The 22,606-nt window shown below is 35.6% G+C and overlaps 1 protein-coding gene across 9 annotated transcripts in view; it reads right to left on the reverse strand.

The window, feature by feature from the left end:
- The window catches only part of Oatp74D (Organic anion transporting polypeptide 74D), a 263,055-nt gene extending 250,728 nt beyond the window's left edge, over positions 1–12,327 (reverse strand). For 4 of the 9 annotated variants that reach the window (XM_067789206.1, XM_067789214.1, XM_067789203.1 and 1 more), the window contains exon 1: positions 11,829–12,327. The gene's annotated coding sequence lies outside the window, so the exon portion shown is untranslated. Of the gene's footprint in view, positions 1–2,778; positions 3,610–11,828 lie in introns of those variants that run through there. The other 5 variants (XM_067789207.1, XM_067789211.1, XM_067789205.1 and 2 more) reach the window with 2 other exon arrangements.
- Positions 12,328–22,606: the final 10,279 nt, after the last annotated feature.

Consider the following 22,606-nt stretch of genomic DNA (forward strand, 5'->3'; position numbering starts at 1 on the left):
ATTGAAGGCGTATGGCAGCGTAATGAAAAGAGCGTGTCTAAAACAGTTGTAAACAGAAAACATTTTGTTTAATAACTGTGTGATTTATGTGCAATTACATAATAAGAGGTAAAATGCTTAGAAAAAAAAAAAGAAGAAAAAAATTGTTTTTGAAAAGTTAGTGGAAGAATTTAAAAACTTTATATAAAGCCGAAAGCAGTAACCTGAAACAGGAAAAGAAAAATAGCACGTATCAATCAGCTGTTCCTTGGGTACAAACACAACAGATGGCGCTGCCGAAGCGAAACATTTTAATGGATGGATTGTCTGCTGCTAAATTTGCCTAAAGGATGTTTATAAAAGACAGATAAGTTTTAGCAGGTAGTGGAGAAAACGGCACTTAGGCGGCGCACGGAGTGAAATAATTAGATAAGAATTTAAAATTTTTCAAACCAGCTTTTAAGTAACTTCTGGATGAGGAAGAGCATTGAAATTTCAAACTTAATTCAGAGGTCGATGACAATCGATGACGCAATACAAAAAGTTTCGCTAGGGGGCGCACGGACTGAGATATTTAGAAAAATCAAACGGAACGGGGGGAATTTTGGGATTGATTTTTATGTAAGTTCTGTTTGAGCTACAAGCGTAAAACTTAACAGATAGGTTAAGACACCGAGAAAATGTAAGAAAAGGAGAAAATAACAATAAAATAAAAAAAATTTAAGCACTTCTTTTATATAAATGCACAAAAATCAGCGCAAAATATCTCCTTATATAAAGACATATTCTTGCTAAACTTTGATTTATAAATTTTGACATAGAAATTGCAAAAATATTTATGATAAGTAAAAATATAAAGGCGGAGCGCAATTGATTGACTAATAATATCTCCTTTCCTACCAACTTTCCAATCCAATTAATGTGCGCTCCACTTTTATATTTTTACTTCTCATAAATATTTTTGCAATTTCTATGTCAAACTTAAAAATCAAAGTTTAACAAGAATATGTCTTTATATAAGGAGATATTTTGCGCTGATTTTTGTGCATTTATATAAAAGAAGTGCTTAAAAATTTTTTATTTTATTTTTATTTGTTGACTTGATTGTTGAAACGTTCAATTCAGAATTAAAAAGTTGTGCGAAGTTGATTCAATAGCTATTTGCGAAGTATATATATTTACAGAAATTTCGTTTGAATTTACCCATAATTCGGTTGATTTTACCAGCTTTTTTTCTTTTAGTGTAAGTAAAGTGCGTGAATATATATTGTTATATTATATATTATATATAATATATTGTACGTGCTTACACCCACACATTTGTGGATGTTTTCATTTTTGGAAGTATAATTTAGAATGATGTAGAAAATTTAATAGGGGAGTTAGGGATTTTATGCAAATGGTCTAGCATCATTGTATTTGTACTACACCAGTTTTATTATTTTTACACAGAATGCAAAAAATTATATGGCTATGCATTTGCTACGTCATGGCAAATACGCCACATCAAAAATCATAGCTTATTTTTTCAATATTGAATAGCAAGTTAATACAAAACAAAATGTGAAGAGAAAAATTTAAAAAAAAGATTTGTTCACAATCCGTAGCGTGTATTTGGTATTGCAACGTTTCTAATTTCAAATGCACAAAACTTTAAACTGTCTTAATGTAATTTTATCAGCACAAAAAAATATTTTTTGTGTATTTTCTATAATTTTAGAGCACAAAGATTGTATTAAAAAATTAAATTGCATAGCTATTAGAGCTTACGATTTCTTCTCGAAGACAAGCGAGATTTTCGAGACCCGATAAATCGAGAACTCGACTTTTTTTTAATTCGGATAAGCCGTTTCTTTGTTATCAAGCCGGACTTAAAAAATAAAAGTCTTGATTTAACTTTTATTTCCGGACTTTTATTTTTAAAAGTCCGAGTGTAACTAGTTCTATCGGACTCAAAAAATAAAAATACAGATTTTACTTTTATATGTGGACTTTTATGGAAAAAGTTCGAAAAATAAAAAGGATGCATGATTCGACATGATATTGCTATAGGGATACCTGGGAACTCAAACATTTTCACCTAGGACAATTTTTTTACTAAGACTTTTTCGACTCCGAAAAAGAAAATAATAAGTATTTTCCGTCCCTGCATTTAACTCAAAACATATTTATTATACATATAATTTTGTTCGCAATATTTTATTTTTTTTTTTTAACGAGACATCGATAACACGGCTTCTCGCGAGATTCTCGAAATACTCGTCATACTCGTGAGCTTTTCGACTTTCAATTCAGTCGCTGCTTTGGCAGTATTCTATACATTTCGGTGTTTTTGGTTGTGGTTTTGTGGAAATTTTCACTTGTGCTCCAGAAGAAATCATAAGCTCTATATAAAACAGCCGACGAATCTATTAAATTGAATGTCGAGAAGCTCGCGAGCCTTACGAACCTTACGAGTAATTCGAGATTCGAGAATCTAGCGATAAGGCGAGACTCGTGAGAGATCTCTTCTCGAACAAGTTTGAGAAATCGTAAGCTCTAATAGCTATGAACACAAATTTGATATTTTAAGGTTCGAATTGATTCTAATAAGTTGTCAAGTTTTAGATATATGAATTAAGGTTAAACCAGTTTTTTTCTATTGCTAATCGACGAATTTATTTGTTATTCTATGCAGAAATTTCGTTTGTTTGAAATTCAACAAATCAAGAAAAAAAAAATTGTTTGGTATTTTTTCTGATTTCTTATATATCTACAAAGCATATTTTAAACACAAAAGCAACTGAAAGAGTGAAGTACCTTCTTCAAAAGTAATCTTGTCTTAACAGTTGATAACCACTTGAATATATATGTATATAAATATATATATATATATATATTTTATTTTTTATTTTGTCTGATGTACTTAAATTTTTCTTAAATATTTTTTTTATTATTTTTTATTGCTCGTAGCCGAAAAAGATGTACATATGTGTATTCGCAAAAAACTTAGTTTTCAAAACGCACTTCAACTTTTTGGTGCTAAATAATTTTGCATCAACACATTTTTTCAACACCAGACATTTATTTCATATCGCATTTGCACTCTTTCACTCCACTCCAACTTAATTTGTTGCAAGTTGTCAAACAAAATGTATCATGAGAAGGAAGTCCACAAGAGCTTTCGGCGTAATTTTTAAAATACCAAAACTTCGGTGGATCCGCCCTGCAATGATGTTCGCGACTGAATAATTGCGAATTGTATTTGCGACCAATATTAAATATGCGAAATGCGAAAAACGAGCGGAGCAACGCAGAGTAACGCCGAGCGAGCACACACCAGGCAGCCAGCACCATTATGACTTACAGGCACCACACCACACAACACCGGCAGACAGAGGAGCTGCAAAGCAAACTGCACCACTGTTGGGCCCATGTGTATGTAGTGAAGGCGTTGATGGAGGAGGCGCAGGCAGCAAAGATGATGACAAACCAAATGCGAATACGAGTATGAAAATAAGCCAAAAGTTTTAGGTTTTTGGTTTTTGAGTGTAGCTTCGCATCTGTTAGCGCCTAAAGACTGTTCTCCTGAGTAGCAACATTTCGCAAAAAAATTTCAATAAAAAAAAAAGAAAAACAATATAAAAATCAAGCAGACAGATGTGATGAAACACCAACATAACAAAGTAAAAAAATCCACTGTTGTAACATTGAGCGAAGATTGCGTATACTTGAAATAGCAATCGGAAATTGGGCAAGATATTCGGTATATATAAAAATTGCTAGTTTCGGCTCAAGTTTCTTCGAAAATTTCAAGCTACATATCTCGTGTTAGTTGAAATCAGCCTTGTTACAGTGCTTGGCTCAGTTTGTTTTCAAACAGAATTTATTCGGTTTGTTACAAGCTTTGCGCTTTTTTTCGAAGCATTTTTCGAATACTATTTCAATCTCCGATTAACTGGTTTCTACGAAGCTCGTTAAGGCTTAGACTAAGAGAAATACTTGAAATCAATCGAACACTAAGTGCCGTTTACACCGTCTTCAGTTATCTAATATAAGTAATAATGCTATTCTCCAGGTAAAATCTAACTTGACAAGAGATGGTGAAAACCGCCCTCAGCATAGAAGCTTAAATGTTCAATTATATCTCGGGCTCTAGCGATATTTTTCGATTTCATTAAGGCTGTTTCTACTCACCCAGAAAGTTCAGTACAAAAGTTTCCAGGTGGTTTTTTAGATAGGTTTTATGTTTTAATATTTCTTTTTTTTATAAGTCTTGGTTCCAGGCAAAGAATATGAAATGTAGCAAGAGCCAGAAATAATTGATGTTCTTTTAACTTTTCCAAAGTAATGAGTAGGATGAGGTATGCAGATTATCAATGATTGCATAATGGTGTCTTAAAAACTACCCGGATAGCAGCATTGCATGTCATTCTCCACATCCCGACTGCAGAGCTAATGGCCAAAGATAATGGCGTTAGCCACTGCAACAAGGCTCAAGGCCTCGGGCAGCTTGAGTACAGGCCGTATGGCCATATACCTACAGCGCCATCTAATATCGGGCAAAGGGAATTTGTGGTCCCCTGCCTGAGCTTTCGAAGAGTTCTGCCCCACATAATATACATGTTTATACGTATGGTTCCAAATTAATGGAAAGAGTCGGGTCTGCTGTTTATTGTGTGATCCAGAAATAAGTAGATCCTAAAGGGTTCCAGATTACTGCAGCGCCTTTCAGGCGGAAAATATAGCCGTGAAGAAATCAGCAGAAATTCTGGAGGAAGCGTGCTTAAGCTCCAGTCGCGTCAATATATACATTGATAGTCAGGCGGCGATCAAGGCAATAATTTCACACGGTACTTCATTAAGAAGTGTTCTGGAATGCAAGACGCATTGGCAAAACATCGCTCAGGCCGGACCATGCTTCTGTATTGGGTTCCCGGTTACGAAGGGATAGAAGGTAACGAAAAGGCCGATGAGTTGTAAAAGCAGGGTGCAGCATACGCTCAACCGACGGTAAACGACCCGATTCTGCCAACACTATGGACACATTCAGCTTATGTGAGATCCTATTGACCGGCCAGTTTAACCAGTCCAGTCGCGTTAACCTAATGAATGGTCGTAATATCATTTTGAAGACTGTCCAGGAAACAAGAGTAAGTATTTTGGTGAACAACGATTGGCAATTGTTATTATAAGCTTTCCACTGTTTGTATAGTTTTTAAAATACCAATAAAAACTAGACCTTGACAATGCGCAGTAATCACGAGCCAGAATTTAACTGTAAACGTTTTTTAAATACCGTTTTAGACATAACCAAGTGGATTATCTACGCTTCAGTTCAATGTAAATGACCCTTAAAGTTTGGGTTTTGATCGATAGGATGTTTCTTGGGAAATACATTCAGGGCTTCTAAAGGATGGCTTCACAATCGTATAACCGCTGTTGATATTGAAATAAGTAATGGTTTAAGAAGGTTTTCATGATTATCAGCGAGTTACTAAACACAAAAAATATTTCGTCTTCTCTTTTTGAAGATTACTGGTCTACAACGAGTTGCTGTATCAGAAAACCGTTCTTAGCATGTGATTTAAAATTACAAGTGGAATATGTGCTATGTTTTAAAAGCATATAATAAGCTTGATAAATATTTATTAATATTTTTAACGACAAAGACAGTTTTAAAAGACAGTTTTAAAAGAGGGATCACAAGTTCAGGTGTATGTTTTTTTTTTTTTTTTTTTTGAAATACAAATACCACATTTATCTACGCGGATAGGTCTTTTGTGGATCAAAAAATTGTTCATTTGCCGGTACTTTCCGTTGTGTCACTTTCTGTTGCCACTTACACTCTTGACTCTCTGTGTGAAAATTAAAAGGCATCTCTTAAATAATTGATGGCCTGCTGAACTTACATATGATTGCTTCAGAGCAAAAACAATGTTTTTACTAACCAGTGACTAGTCACATAGTATATTCTCTCTGAGGTCGTTATATATACATATGCACATATATATGTATATGTATATGACCTATATCAAAGGGGGAGAGAACTTATTTCAATAGCAACAAAAGTTAAACTTTTACCGGCAACTTTTGGCCAGTATTCACTCTCAATTTTATTTTAAACATCGTAGTTCTTAATGGGAACTTGTAAACTAAGTCCAGTCGCGTTAGTTACATACAAGCATAGATACATAAACATATATGGAAATAAGTGCGGTTCAGAAAAAACCTGATGCTTAGATAACCATATAATCATTAATATCAAGCAACCTTACATTTATATACCCTGAAGCAAATATGGGAGACAATCAGGCAAAGTGACAGTCAGCTACGCACTACAGGTTTAATAACTGCACGCATGGTTTGCGAACATGTGAAAAATTTGGTAAATGGTCTTTGAAAATATTATTTTATACATGAGCTTTCGTTTCATACGATGTTGCAGCTCCGCTCGTTCAGAGTCGACTAACAAATTCAATAAACTAAAATTTGAAATTGAAACACCAAAGGTATTAATTGTTTTCTACTACCTGAACATTTCAAAACCTCTTTCGGATGCTAATGAAACAATTCTACCCTCCGCTCCATTTTTCAGCTTACTCGATTAACGAAAAAATAGCGGGTTGTGATGGTCGTTTGAGAAAAGATAAAGCATTAAAGCTCCCGGAAATTTGAGAAAGCGTATTCGAAACTATAAACAGAACGCGGTAGATTGGTCCGGATGTTATGGTGTTCCAGGATCATATTTATAATTATAGGGTTTTGTACAAGGTCAACTGTTGTTCCTCCAAAACTTTTTGGCTGATGTGATGGTCTGGGTGAGTACTTCACTTAGTCATCTTCCCAAAGTGTTCTCAACTCCTTGACATTTTTTTTCTTGCTCCGATATTATTGGGTACTCAAAATTTATGAGTAATGCCCGGATTTAATACCAAATTGATATTCAATATCCTGTCTCCACTCTCAAAAAAGTCAATAGTAAAAAAATACGACAGACAAGCCCAAAGTACCTGTCCCTGAATTGAGAGGACAAGATTTGATAAAGAAGTTTTCATATCATATGCAGTAGGGTGGAGTGATACGCTATTGATTTTTTTTTTTTTTTTGTTTGTAATGGCCTAGCAATGAAAAGTTGTCTTTATAAGAGTTAACCAAAACCACCAAATATTATTTTCGTAGGATGGCGTTTTGAGGTGCCCCCAGCCCCAAGAAGTTGAGCAAAATAATCGCGACTTTACAAAACTCATTATTTACATATTTATTTTATTTCTTTTTTAATATACATAACTTTAGTAAAATTACATATTATAACTAAAAACGACAAATTTTAAATGATGTTTTACAGTTTTTTGTTGATAATAGTATGTTTCTAATCAAGTGTATAAGTAAGAGTTTTACAGGCACATAGTAGGCCATGAAAATCAGTAGGCTTTGAAATCAATGAGCACAGTAACAACAAGCGAAAGTAAATCAATGAAAAAAATAAATAAAATAAACTTGTACCTACCGTCTTTTTCAAAGTTTAGTTGCGTTGGGGCACCTCTAAACATACGATGAGTGAAATTCAAATTTTCAACCTTATTTCTGGTCTAGAAAGGCAAATTTTTGGAGGTCACCCAAAAGCGATTTCGAAAAAATAAAATAAATTCACTCCACCCTAATATACAGGCACATCTAATTTACCAAATAAAAGTTATCAATAGTATTTTCATAGCACAATTAATACAGGGAGCTCCTATTTGCCCTGGTTTATGATATAAATATACATACATATAATGACAAAGAATATATTCGGATATATAAATGCTCATCATTTGCTAAATGGCCCGATTCAGATGACGGGAATCCCAGTGAAGTGCCTTAATTTGATATTAAACGCACACATATACATAGACGCACTTGTATTCTGTAAGCGGCTAGTTAGAATGAAAGTGAAGTAGAAACGCCTAGTATCGTATTACATAGCTACATAGGTATTATTGTATATGCAAGTTTGTACTTTTAAGTTGCTTTCTCTTACTATTACAAGTGAGAGTTGTTTTAAAGAGCATGAATGTGCAAAGCAAGCAAAAAAGAGAAAAACTTACGATGCTAAATACTCTTATTAAACGAAAATAAAATGTTTACTAAATTTATTTGCCAACTCATATCAGTAGAGCCGAGTGTTTATCTACAAACATACCTTCATGAATATGCATGTGAGTACTATGCATAGCTAAATATATGAAAATGAAAACGAAAATAGGGAGTAAAGCATTTTATGTTATCTTTACATGTTTTGAGAGCTACCATATTTGTGAATGCGTTTGTGTGTGCATTTTGGTTTGTATGAGTATATTCTCATATATGGAGCCGAATTAGACCCAATTTAAAAAAATCTTTGTTTTTATATTTACCTTTGAAATAGAGCTATTTACGTAGCCGTAGTTATCAGCATTCCTGCTTATGCTGTTTTATTTTTTATACAGTATACAAAAACAAAATACACTGAAGACAAGGGATTCAAGGGGTTGATGAGCGCAATACAAAGCTTTATAGCTTTAAAGCTTCAGCAACCCAACTGTCAACTTCACCTACGCGAGGGGAATCCTGTTACAAATATAAATATATCATACACATATTTAGCAGGCGAGGCTGTGGCGACATAAGTTTCTCATGGAACTAGGTGGTGTGGTGCGGGATGACCTAGAGGGTTTAATGTGGTCATATTAGTCGTTCCCCAAAAGGACGGACCTTAATGGTTCTTGTTAGCGGGGAGAGTCTTTAACATTAATACAACGACAACAACAACAAAAACAACAACACTGGAAACAAATACATTTTTAAGCAGATAAGTGTATAACGAGCTGACGTGTATACATTAATTTTATAAATAGCTTCGGAAAAAGAGATAATAGAATAAGTGATGTTCGCCTACCCAAATGTTATAAATAACACACTTGCGTTAAGCCATACCGGTTGGAAGAGATGATTGGAGTTCAAGGACCTTAAGGTTAGAGGGTTCCAAAAGAAAAAGAAGATACTAGTACTGGATTCATACCCGAAAAAGGACTGACCATATCTGCAAAATGCCCACTAAGCCTTCGTAGAGTGGTTTGCGGGACAAAAACAATAAAAATAGACAACTCGAATTGATGCAATTATAGAATTATTTGTATGTAACACGTTCCAAAATTGGGGCTGTAAAAAAATCAACTCCGGTACAAATGACACTCTCCATCGACACCAGTAAGCTACCACATCCACCACACAAAAAAATACTCAGTGCGATTTTTTTAGTTTTTTCCACAAGTTGGCAGGCCAAGGCAGATCAATTGTCACTAAGAAGCTATTATAGACAGATATATATACACTAGGAGTGTTGGCATTGCCAAGGGGCGACGCAGCATAGAAAAACTTGTTTCTAAATTTTTGATGTTGCCTTGCTCTGGACTTGAATCAAAGACCTTCGGTGTGGTAGGCGAATCACGACTACCAAAACACCACAACGGTCGCATCAGTGATTAAAATTTAAGCCGACGTACACGATATTCTTGATTACTTAAAGTTATCGTTCGTTTCCTCTCGATGTTTTGCTGTTTCGTGAAATTTTGCGCCTAATTGCATACTACGCTGCAGACACAGGAAGTAATAGACAAAGTACACACACATACAACCGAAACCTACATGCAAATCAATTTAAAAAGTCAATTTCAGGGAAACGTTTTGAATTCTTTGGTAAGTTTCTTTTACTGTGGTGATTTTAAATTTGTATTATTTTTCCTGAGTGAATTTAAAATAAATGAGAAAAGTGAGTGGAGTCGCTACTTGAGATATGAAATTTGTTTTCGTAATCACCTTCACATTTTGCCACCCACTTATTGCTGAAGGAAAATCTAAAACACCTTTTGGAAAAAATTGACAAAGCTCAATGCGAATTATGAGAGACCCATAACTTGTACATTGCTAGACTAAACGCAATTAGGCTACAAATAAAAAATTCAAAGACCTCCAAATAAAAAGTTCTAATTATTCTTAAATTTAAAAATGTTTCTAAAAACATGTTTGAGATTTTGAGATTGGTTGACATAGTTCGGTGCAGTGCAATTACGCCCGAGGAAATAACGCACGCGGGTATGAAGTCTTCGTCGCGGCCTTACTTATTTTTTTTTTTTTTTTTAATTTATTTTATTTCATTTTTTTGTTTTTTGCCATATCTTAATATTTTTTATTTGGAATTATTGTAAACGTGCATCTTTTTACTGACTCCGTGGTCTTACATCGACCCCATAACGAAGTAATCTATCTGCAGCTTAGCATGCAGCCTAGCCACAATGAACCAAATGTTAAGATGGCTCGACCCCCAGCGGGTTAGAATATACCCGCGGTAGTTATGCCTGTCGTAAGAGGCGACTAAAATACCAAACAGATTCAAGGAGTTGTGTAGCGCAACCTTTTCAAGTTGCCAGCGCAATATATAGCTTCTCCAAACCCTATTGTCAACCTCACCTATAGGTGGCGAATCCTGTTACATTAACAACCGAGGCTCTGACGATCCCGAACTCCTCATGGATCTAGGGATTGCGAGGGCGGTATGGCCTAGAAGGTCGCACGTGGTCATAACAAATCGTTCCCGAGATGGTCGGGCTTTGGTACCGGAACATACCGGATCTGCATCCGGTGAAGGAAATCAACATCGATAATACTCCCCAAGATCTTCGGGGAGTGTCCTTATCGCTACAACAACAACAACAACAGCAAGGCTCGACACTGGTCCGTCTGCTTTCTGATGGATAAGAAGCTTCGGGAAGGGTATGTCTGGGATTGTGGAACAGGCGGTTCGAAATTCTATTAAAATTTGCCAGTCAAACCAAAGTCCTGTCCATAAAACGCCTATAGTGGCTGTCATAGTAATAATGCCTTAATCGTTAATATACTTTTACTTAACCATATCTACTTACATTGGTTTTTGTTGCCTTAATCTAAAAAATGTGTTAATTTCATAAAAAAGAAGAAAGTGCAAAAAAATTTATAAAAACGCACAATTAATAAATCAATTGGTCAAAATATGTCCAAAAATAAAAAATACCAAAAATTTGTAAATTCAACAATTCAAATATTTATAAGTTACGGATATGGCAAAACATCAAAAAACAATTAGTTGGCTGTAGTATGGTTATGGCTAGGGCTTTGTGATATGGCAGCATTAGCCACTTACGTCAATTTCCATAAGGTTGGTTGAATCAGCTGTCTTATGTATATGGATATGGATATGTCAAGTTGTCCCGGCTCTTTAATTCTGTGAAGAATCGAAAATTTCGTTGACAATGTACCTCATATTAACAGCTCATATTTTTACACTCAAAGAAGCAATAATTAAATTTGAAAGAATAAAATTATTTTTTGAATCAGCCTAATGTACAAATATATTATCTTGCGCTAGGGTACTTGCTTATATAAAATTGTCTGCCATGTCGAAAGTCTGGTATGATTATACCTACATACTTGCATATGTTCAATCCCACAAACAAACAGCTACATACATACATATATGCTAATATCTATGTTTGTATTTATCTAATTTTTGGTTATATCTTAAATTGTTTGCATTTGACTTCTTTGTTTTATATTTATATATTATTTGCTTCTATGGCAATACATTTGTTATGTATATATGTACATAAATTATAATGTATTAGTAAAAGCAATCAGTCTGAGCCCCCATTTTTTATACACATAGAGGAAATGCATTTGTAAATAACGATGAATGTATGTAATAGTGTAACCAGTAGATTATAAGATTTTATCAACGAAAATCCGTTACAGACACCGGAAGACACACACACACACGCATACGAGTTTAAAAATTAATTAGAAAGGAAAATTACTTTTATGCTTGTTTTTTGTTTACGTTTTGTTGTTTATTATCTTACGTTTTTTCCGTGTTATTTATATTACGTAGCGTATGAATTTAACTTTGCTCGGGAGCTATTTTTGACACTCAAGGTGTGATGCACAATAAGCACAGTGATATCTACTTCAACTAGATATGAAATAATAATTTTTTCACAATTTTTCAATTATCTTTACGCTTCTTACGAGCTCATATCAAGACCTCAATTAAATAATTTATTTATCACTCATATTTCAAGCCGCGTCACGCAAACATATACACTGACCGACTATGTAATTAAACGCACAAACTATATAGTGAACTCTAATCACTAGTTCTCATGTCGGCGTTGTGGTCGGTCACGTTCATCTATAATTATCCTCCTCGGCGTTGGCGTAGTTTTTTATTTTGTTTTGTTATTTGTGGTCATCACACGCTCGAATCAATCAATCAATCACTCATGCACTTAGCTAAATAGCTGCAAGACACTGCCAGACGCGTTCGAAGGCGAATCGAAACTGAAAACGAAATTTTCAAAATAACTTCAGATGCATGAAAAAAAATCGTATACGCACACCAACGTGAGCTCAAAGATACTTTCTGTATTGTATGTATGTCCCTACGCATGTGTGCATTCAAAAAATTGCCAAGTATAATCGAGAATATGTGAGTTATCGCGAGAGCTACTGAGAAACGCAATATTCCAACAGGTCTAAAATAAATTTGTTTGATGCGCAGCCATACTCTCACTTTTCTAGGTGCTGAGCTATTCAGAGTGCAGTGAGAAAAAAGAGCACTTTCCTTTTTAATCATTTGATTTGAATTTTCATTTTTCTTTTCATTTTATTTAACACAAAGAAAAACAAGAAAAATAAATGAAAGAAATGCAGACAGTAGGGTGCTATTTTGGAAAAAAGTGATTAAACCAAAATATAAATAATAGAAAATTTATATGTATGTATGCATGTACATACATTAAGCCATTATAGAAAAAAACTAATTTTCTTCTTTGTAAGAGTTCATAAAGCCGGAGTCATTGGTGCCGTATGTCGTATCGCTGTATCCGTATCCCTAACGTAATCAGCTGTTTATCGTTACGACGGTAAACCAAAACCCAATTGGTTGGCTACGATACGGTTACGACCTTAGCGGCACCAATAATCGATTGCATTGATTCTCATAAGGTTGGTCGAATCAGCTGTTAAAAGGTTACCGATACGGTTACCGATAAAGCACCAATGTCTCCAGCTTAAGTTCTACTACGGTTAGAGAATTCAATATGTACTCCAATAGCCAAGCAGCTGTTATCTCACTAAGTTCAACCGTTGTGCGATCAAGGGTATATAGGTGGTACTGTATGATCTCTCTTGTGTTTACGTAGAACTATTTTAACATAAATATCATCTTGGTTTCGGGAAATAGCAATATGCCTAGAAAAACGAATGTATAAGTATGTCTGTAGAGAATACGAAGTACCGCTGGTCCTCTATAGATGGGCCCCTAGGTAGCTTAGAAAACGGTGGGCGGTCTGCTGGAACGACTGGGTTCACCATTTCATTTCATTTCATTTATTTGAGTTTTTTGTAAAAGTAAGACATAGTCTTTTAGATAGTACATCAATCGTACCACATTATCAAAAATAAAAGTAGAGTAATATAATATAATATAATCTAATATAATATAACGTAAATACAAGAGTTAAAAAGATAATAAAATAAACTTTTTCTTTAACAATTAAACATCCTTAGTTCAAAATTTTTGTGACAAGGATAAAGATATATAATTAAAAGGTAAGTTAAGAGTTGAGAAAAGATAATACTGCCTGCTTAAAACATCCTGCTTTCCTAATTGCTTTAGTTGCCTATGGGAGTGAGTTCCATAGACGGATTGTACTGACAAAGAACATTCTGGATGACGTTGTGTACTTAAAATTCGGGACTAATGGATTCAAAGTCCATGCAGATTGGCAAAAACTTAGTTTGTTAAATAAGTACGGCGGCTTTTGTGAGAGTATTAGCTTATGCAAAAAACAGAGATTTCGCATTTTTAGGAAATTATAAATATAGCATCCGAGAATCTGCATTGCATATGAAGATATGTGATCAAATTTCTTTTTAGAAAAAACAAACCGGGCAACATTTTTAAAGGCCAGCTACAATTTGTTGAGTGACATTGAGTCCAGGTTACCGTATATTAGTTCACCATAATAGACTTGAAGTATTATTAGAGCTTTGACCAGTTTCATCTTAGCGTCTCGTGGTAACAAATAGGCAGTTCTGTATAAATTACGCAAGGTATTATACATATATCTTCCTCACCACAAGGTTGACATGGTCAACACAAGTCAGTTTAGAGTTGATTTTATAACCTAAATTAGTTACCACATTATGAAAAATGATTTTATCTCCATTGAGAATAATATCAGGAAAGTTGTTTACGTCATTTGATGTATTTGCTAACGCAATCGCCTTAGATTTAGCTGCATTGAGAGATAGTTTATTTAGGTTAGCCCAGTTTGCTATACGTCTTAAGTCTTCATTCAGTCTAGCAAATAAATCTTCGGAAAGACCGATAGGTCGAGACATGTATAATTGGGTATCGTCTGCATATAAATTTATGGAGGCATTTTGGCAACAAGTAACTATGTCATTGATGAAGAGTGTCAACAATAATGGTCCTAGGATCGATCCCTGTGGAACACCAGATGTGATTGGTTTTAGACTAGAGACTTGGTTATCGCATTGAACTTGTTGAAATCGCTCGAGGAGCTAACTTCGCATTAACTTGATTGCAAAAGGGCTGAAATTATAGCTGGCTTCGAGCTGGAAAAGAAGTGTTTTGAGATCAACTGTATCAAAAGCTTTGAAGAAATCTAGTAGTACTAACACATTGAGTTCATTATTGTCATAGGCTGGACGTATATCTTCAAGAATCTTTAACACGGACGACGCACAGCTGTGCCCTCTTCTGAATCCCGACAGGACGTCCGATAGCAAATTATTCGTAGTTACATGTTCAGTTATTTGCGTTGCCAATAACTTCTCATATACCTTCGATAAAGAAGGCAACAGACTTATCGGTCTAAACTCATTGCAGGAACTCGGAGACTTAGTTTTGGGGACCGGGACAACATTGGCTATTTTCCATTGACTAGGAAAACTACTGCTAGTTACATGGCTCATAAATTAATGGTCATTTTGGTTTTGTGCATCACTGTCCAATGGGAGTCTATGCGGTACTTCTCAAACTACTGGAAAACCCCTTTTACTGCAGCTACATGAAGGATGACAGGTTGGAATCATCGAACACCGGAATCATCATCGACACTTCATACTTGTGACGCAATGGTTCTCTAAATAGCCTTGGCTAAAGTTACCGTTATGATATGATGAAGTGAGTATGAGTCGTTTAATTAACTACACTGTCAGGTAAGTGTCCGTTCTACTATCCTACACGATTGAACAAAATGTTGGTATTCGAAGAAGGTGTGGAGTATGTCATATGTATATGCCTAAGAAGTAGAGGCAACTCGGGTTTAAAAATTCTCCCATTCCGTGTGGATATTTACGGGAGCAATCGTGTATAAACAAGAATTTTTGCAGGTAGACGTAGACCGCTTCGATAATGCATCCAGTTAAGGAATTAATTACCTGCTGTTGTCAGCGTTTTTATTGAAAGCCGCCTGCTTGAAGGACCAGGTGGAAAACGGTTTTAATTCACTTGGTGTGACCAATTGGCGCCAGTTAGCGAAGAAGCGACTGGCGCGCCTTGTTGCACGGCCATAACCGTTTAAACGGTTAAGCGCCAATTAAGTGAGTAAGCGCTGTCAGCGTTGTATCGATTTTTTTGGCAGTTGGAAGTGCACCTATCCGATATTTATTGCATCCGCCGCAATTTCTGCATTGTATAAGTGTTCAAGCTGCTAGGCCAATGCGAACATAAATCAATTCAGATTTGCTTTAGATTGCATAGCAACTTCGCGGACTCCTCGAATGTGCTACGAGGAGGTGAGCTTACTATCTAGAATTACTCCAAATATTCCATTGAGCTGAATAGTAGTTTTTCTACAGCCATAACATTCATGTTAGTGGAAATCCCCTTCTTCACCAAATGACAATATCCGCTTTTTCTTTTCCAAAATGAAGACCATGTTCGGTCATACATCTATATATTTAACATAAAACCTGGTTTAGTTGAAGCTGTGCCAACCGCTGTCTACAAATATACTTATATCTTGCCCCTCTTTAATCCTCTCCGAGGCATATTTATATGTAGATACTAGCTTTTCCCGGCGTACGTTGTAACGCCCGAGATCGAATGAATGTTGCGTTATTTTTTCTGTTTTGTTTGTTGACAATTTAATTTATTGTTCTATAAATTGGATTGAATTTTGTACGCATATTTGGTGAAATTTTTTGTTAAAACATTTTATTCTTGTATCTTATTGTAATGCATGTGGGTGCACAATAGTTTTGGTTTATTCGTTCGGTGCAAAGATAAACAAATTTTTTGGTGTTCCAACTCTACAGCAAGCAACATATAGCTGGCCATGGGAAAAGCACGGACTCTCTAAATTTAAGCCTACAACAGTAAACGATTGCCCTTGTACTTTGTTGATTGTAATTGCAAAAGCAAGGCGTACAGGAAACTGTAAGCGCTTAAAACTGAATGGCAAATTTGTAGGAATCATTGGGATTCGTGGGTGAGGACATCTTCACCTTTCCTTTTACCGCTGACGATTGTTGCTTCGATTACATTCGGCATTAATTTTCAAACGCAAAGTATGTTTCCATTGCACAATTTTGGTGGGTTTAAATTCCGAAGAAGCATGACTGGTGGGCCAATTTTCAAAGTTGATATATGCGCAGGCATTCCTTTTGGTTCTAAGGAGTTTAGAAATTCATTTGGATAATTCAGAATTTTATCTTCATCTGTAACTATGACGATCGATTTATATTTCGTCACCTCACCAGGAAATTGGTTTTGAATGCGATCATTGATTTTGTTAACATGATCATTTTTGGGAGCTAAGATAGTTCGTTCGCATAGCCAAAAAACAAAAATATTTAAATTTAAAATTCTTAATTCTTAATTCTGAAATATGAAAAACTTTCGTCTTGATCGAAGGAACCTAGAGCCAAAATTTGGTGATGATTGAGGTATGGCAAACACGTTTTCATAGGGAACACACACGCAGAATTTGATTTTTATAGAAGGTGTAGATAGACTGAAGCTAAGCAATTTTTTTAACGGTAGCAGATTACTAAACGTCCAAAAGGCATAACAACCAAACTCAACAATGCAGTGAAACTTTAGGTGTTAAAATAACTTAAGTTTGTACGGCAGCCATAGTTTTTCCCCATTCCACATTTTACTGGAGGTGTTAGGACTTAATGTCACATAGCTCCTTACCAATTTTCATTATCCTACCATTACGACATCCAGATATATGCAGTATAATATATTACATTTGTATGGGAGGTGCCATGGCGGCCACCGTGGTGTGATGGTAGCGTGCTCCGCCTATCACACCGTATGCCCTGGGTTCAACTCCCGGGCAAAGCAACATCAAAATTTTAGAAATAAGATTTTTCAATTAGAAGAAAATTTTTCTAAGCGGGGTCGCCCCTCGGCAGTGTCTGGCAAGCGCTCCGATTGTATTTCTGCCATGAAAAGCTCTCAGTGAAAACTCATCTGCCTTGCAGATGCCGTTCGGAGTCGGCATAAAACATGTAGGTCCCGTCCGGCCAATTTGTAGGGAAAAATCAAGAGGAGCACGACGCAAATTGGAAGAGAAGCTCGGCCTTAGATCTCTTCGGACTTTATCGCGCCTTACATTTATTTTTTTTTTTATGGGAGGTGCCACGCCCCCTTTTTCCCAATTCCATATTTTCTTGGTGGTGTTAGGGATTGACCTCATATAACTCCTTACTGAATTTCAATGTTCTGGCATGTATACCTTCAAAGTTATGCAGTACCAAAGATTCCATTTATATGGGAGGTGCCACGCCCCTTTTATATATTGAAATTATTTTTAGCCTAAAACCTTCGTGGTAATAGAGGGAATCTATAGCCAAAATTTGGTGATGATTGAAGTGTGGGAAATACATTTCCATAGCGAACACACACACACAGAATTTGATTTTTATATGTATAGATTTCAAACGTGACGCAGCGGTCTCATTCGTCGCATTGGTACCGTCTCTTATACGATTGACGGGTTACACTTGACTCTCCATTGAATATCGTTTGTCTAAAATCGTTTGAAACTAATGTTATACAATTGGAATCAATTATCTAAAATCCGACAGCCGATATGTTCGCGTAATGTGAAATACGCTCTAAACGAGAATGGCTGTCATTGGAATAACTAGACTTCCCCTTCTATTGGTCTTGTGAAACCCCCCATTCGATCAACTTAACCCATGGATCCCAGGATTTTCAATAAGCTATATCCTATCCCCGAATTAGATAGCGTATACTAATCAGGCGCAAGCAATAATCGGCTTCCGGCTACCACGGTTAAACAACTGGTGCGATGAAGATTATTGTGTTGCACCCGAAAGAAAGGGCGCATCCTAAAGGGCAACGTTTAAATCGAACGCAACAAGGAGAATGTGTGAACGCTACCACGACTGCGCAAACTATTGCGAGATTTGGCTTCTTAATTTTGGCCTTTCAAGCGTATTATGCGAAAGATCCAACGTAGATCGGCCGATTGGACCTTGACAAACCTGGTAAATCTACCATCGATTTTCACCAGTGTTTCATTTTTCGCCAAATCTTGGAAAAGCCCGCGTAAAAAGAATTGACACACATCACCTCATCGTCAATTTTAAAGCCGGATTCTACAGCGCAAAAAGCGGCTGACTATATGTTTTGTCTGGAATTGGGTTCTCCAAAAACCCTTTACTACTGAGCAAAATTATGCTGAACAACATCATCAGCTGAGTCAGAATTGGGCATTACGAAAGTAAACGACGTTTCAGAGAGAGGTGCCCTATCGTGCACTTCTTTTAATTTGTTGCTGGAAAAATTATATAAGTCGCAGAACTTTGCCGCTCTGGAAAAATATTTTATAAGAGCGTGCGACTACTGGTGTACGCTAACGACATTGATATCAGCGGCCTGCACACCCGCGTTCTGCTTACCCAAAATGAAAAAAGAAACGGAAGAGCTGGATGTGGTCATCATGGTCGACGCATTTGCATTTTGGCAAACATGCCTCTGTTGCCAGCCATAATTTTGAAATAGTAAAAGACTTCCTTTTTTTAGGAACTAACATTAATAGAAACAACAACGTCAGCCTTAAAATCCAGCGAAGAATCACCCTTGCCAATAAATGCTTCTTTGGAATAGGAAGACAATTCAAAAGTAAAGTCCTCTCTCGGCAAACGAAAATCATGCTCTACAAGTCACTTATCGTACCCGTTGTTGTTGTTGTTGTAGCGATAAGGTTTGTGCTTAGCTCTCTAAATAATTTGGTAGGTTTTTTTGAGGGTCAAGTCTTGTATATTTTCCATCGATACGTCTGTGGTATCGATTATTTTCATACAAAATTAAAAAGAGTATATTTGTTGTGTCCTGCGCTCGCCAATTTAAGGCTTCAGCCATGCACAGTGGCTCAGTTTTCTAGATAGTTAGCGCGACTTGTTACGAAGCGGCCAAAATCGCTTAAGCGGTTAAGCGCCAATTAATGGTGACGATGATGATGAAGTATAGAACTTGCAAAGACTTGGTTTACGAAAAAAAAAAAATAACAAAAATTTTATTACGAAAATTGCAAATAATTTTAGGGTATCTTATCTACGAAAATATATCTTGAACCAACAACATATGGTCGGTCGGTCGGTCATACCCACAATGAAAACTTGCTGTAGGTACAATGAACTGTTACGTTGTGAGCGATACAATTTGTACCTCACTCACGAATGCACATCACGTTATATGCACATGTGTATGCAGGTAAAAACGTGAATGCAATATTCACTTTTTGGTTTTTTGCTATTTAATTTGTTTGTATTTACATTAGGCGGATTCAGATATTTTTTGTTGTGTGTGCACAACACTACAGACGTGCACACGAATTTACCCTGAAGACGATTACCGTGTGTAATCGAAACTTATTGGTAAAAAACGAATAAAACTTGCATTTTATTTGTACTGTAATGAATTTACTTGCAAATCCTCTTATTTGCAATCCTCTGCTAAGTTCGAATCACTAAACTGTTGAATAAATAACTCCAATATTGAATAATGGAAAAAAAATGGCCTTTATTAAAGTACTTCACAATAACACTTATACTTTGCAACTAGCTTGCTTAATAACCAAACTGACTGATAGCTTAAATGAAACTCTACTATTGCCCGACAGATGGCGTGCTTAATAAATAACTGCTTGATAGCTCAAATCAAACTGAATTCCAGCGCCTCTACATTTGCTGCCTTTTATACTCTCTGATTTCAACGTTCGCATCTTCTAGGCGCTTCCATTTCCAGAATCTACTAGTTGTCCATGAGCTCTCAAATTTCTCAGCTGTAACTACAATTGCACGATTTTATAGCTTGTCTCATTGCATACTTTCAGGAGTAACTCAGATATTATGCATGTAGTTGTGCCTTGCTTCTCAGCTGCGTGTACCTACATATGTGTATACATAATGATTGAATCGTTTATGTAGATACAAGTGACTGTCTGCTTTATTGTTGTTGTGACTTCATTTACTTAGCATCAGACTAGGGATGTCAGTATCACTTAGTGTCACTCATAATCGTCACAGTACATATTCACTTAAATAAGTAAAAAGGTCGCAAAAACAAAAAAACCTTATACTAATTTTTGCTTACGATATGGACAAAAAATATTTGAATATTGGCTTAGCAGCGCCCCTTTTTTACCAGGGCCGGATTAACAAGCAGGGAGAATAGGCAGTTGCCTAAAATCAGGGGCCCCCGAAAAATAAAAAAGACTTCAAAAATTTGCTTACAAATATAAAATTCTAGAGAGTGAAAGAAATATATAGTCAGAACTGAAAATAAATTTTACTCAAATAAATAAAACTCAATTGACCGCATTCAAAAGGCAACGACCAACGAACTAGGCAGGGTTGCTAAAAAGGACATTTCTGACTCATTTGACAAATTGAGCGTGCAAAGAAGTGTATCGAAGTGAAAGAAGAGTATATTGAATAATAAAAAAAAATAACACAAAATGCACATTGGTTGTTTTTATTTTGAAAAATTTCGGTTATTTTTGGTACAGAGGGTGTAGAAGCCTTCAAGCGGAAATTTCAACTAGAATGATGAATGAGTAATGGCTAATGATGGATGAAAAATAAATGAATGTATTATAATGAATTTGGGGATTTCCTGATATTATTTGTACGGATCGTTAGAAGAGAGTTTAGATTCATTCCGTGAAAAGTTCAATGATTTCAAGGAAAAACAAAACAATTATTACCTGGTGTAGGTTATATAGAAATCGTAAAACGTACTCGTCGTAGAAAAAAACATACTAATGACGGAGATGCTCCAGAAGTAGAATTTTCGGCTCGCGATGACTTTAGGACAAAAGTCAACTTTTCTCTAAGTGCTGGAGACCTCCACGAAGCTATAAATAATTGTTCTGCCGAACGATCCTTCTCGAAATTAAAAAGAATTAAAGCTGCTGAAAGAGCTACAACGCGACAAGAGCGACTCGAGATGTTAGGTATACTTTTCACTGAGTCAGATTTATTGAACAAAATCGATATTGATGATATAATTGATGAATTTGCCGAAAACAAATGTAGAAAATGGCATGTTTAAAATATAGATAGTAATCGTATTGATATTATTACATTGTGACAATAAAATTTGTATGAAAGATATAAGTTTACATTTCTTAATCGAAAAAAAGGGAACGTGAAAAAAAGGGTCCCCAAATTGATGGTTGCCTAGGTCTACGTCCGGCCCTGATTTTTACCAAGCATTCTTTGAAATTTCACGTTGAGTATATCTATTAAAAAAGGATGAAATCAGTTGAGGACCATGCCCACTTATATATAAAAGATTGTTAAAATTATCGTAGAAGAATATGAAAGCCAGTATCTTCGCTAAAAATAACTGATTTTCAACTTTTAAAATGTTATGATAAGAATAAGGGCGACAATAAAAAATATGTAAAATTGGGCGTGGGCCCACCCGTTTTTTAAAACCAAATTTCCACAATTTCGGGAGCCATAACCTGACAAAGATTTGACCTATCGTGTAAAAGTTCGGTAAATGTATTTTCTTTATAACGAGAAGTATTCCTAATAAATTTGGGAAAAATCAGTAAATAAACATAGCTCGTTTTAACAGTAGTGAGGTTTTCTTGCGCCCGGGGCAAAATATTTTTTTGGCGTCCCAACGGAGTTTTGGGTTCAATTTCTTTTCCACTGCGAAGTATATTTCGATAAAAAGTTCTGTTTCATCGAAAAATGTATTATAAAATTCACCCAAGTTCTTACAATTTCTTTCTAAGCAACAACAATTTCTTTATAATTTCCAAAGTCTAACAGAAATCCAAATATAAAATTAAGATCATTTAGTCGTGTAAATCTTGTACGTATTTCTTGTTGGAGACGATCGAGAAAACTTTTCATATTGAGAACTTTCACATTCTGCGGAAAGCCCAACATCTCTAGCCGATTCTCCGGGTATTTTAAAGCGCCTTCTTACACATTTTACCATATCAATATCCCATTTTGTACAAAGAGACTTCGTTTTTCTATAGCTTTTTCACAGAGAGTG

Source organism: Eurosta solidaginis, chromosome 5 (genome assembly GCF_040869045.1).
Source record: "Eurosta solidaginis isolate ZX-2024a chromosome 5, ASM4086904v1, whole genome shotgun sequence".
NCBI lineage: Eukaryota > Metazoa > Arthropoda > Insecta > Diptera > Tephritidae > Eurosta > Eurosta solidaginis.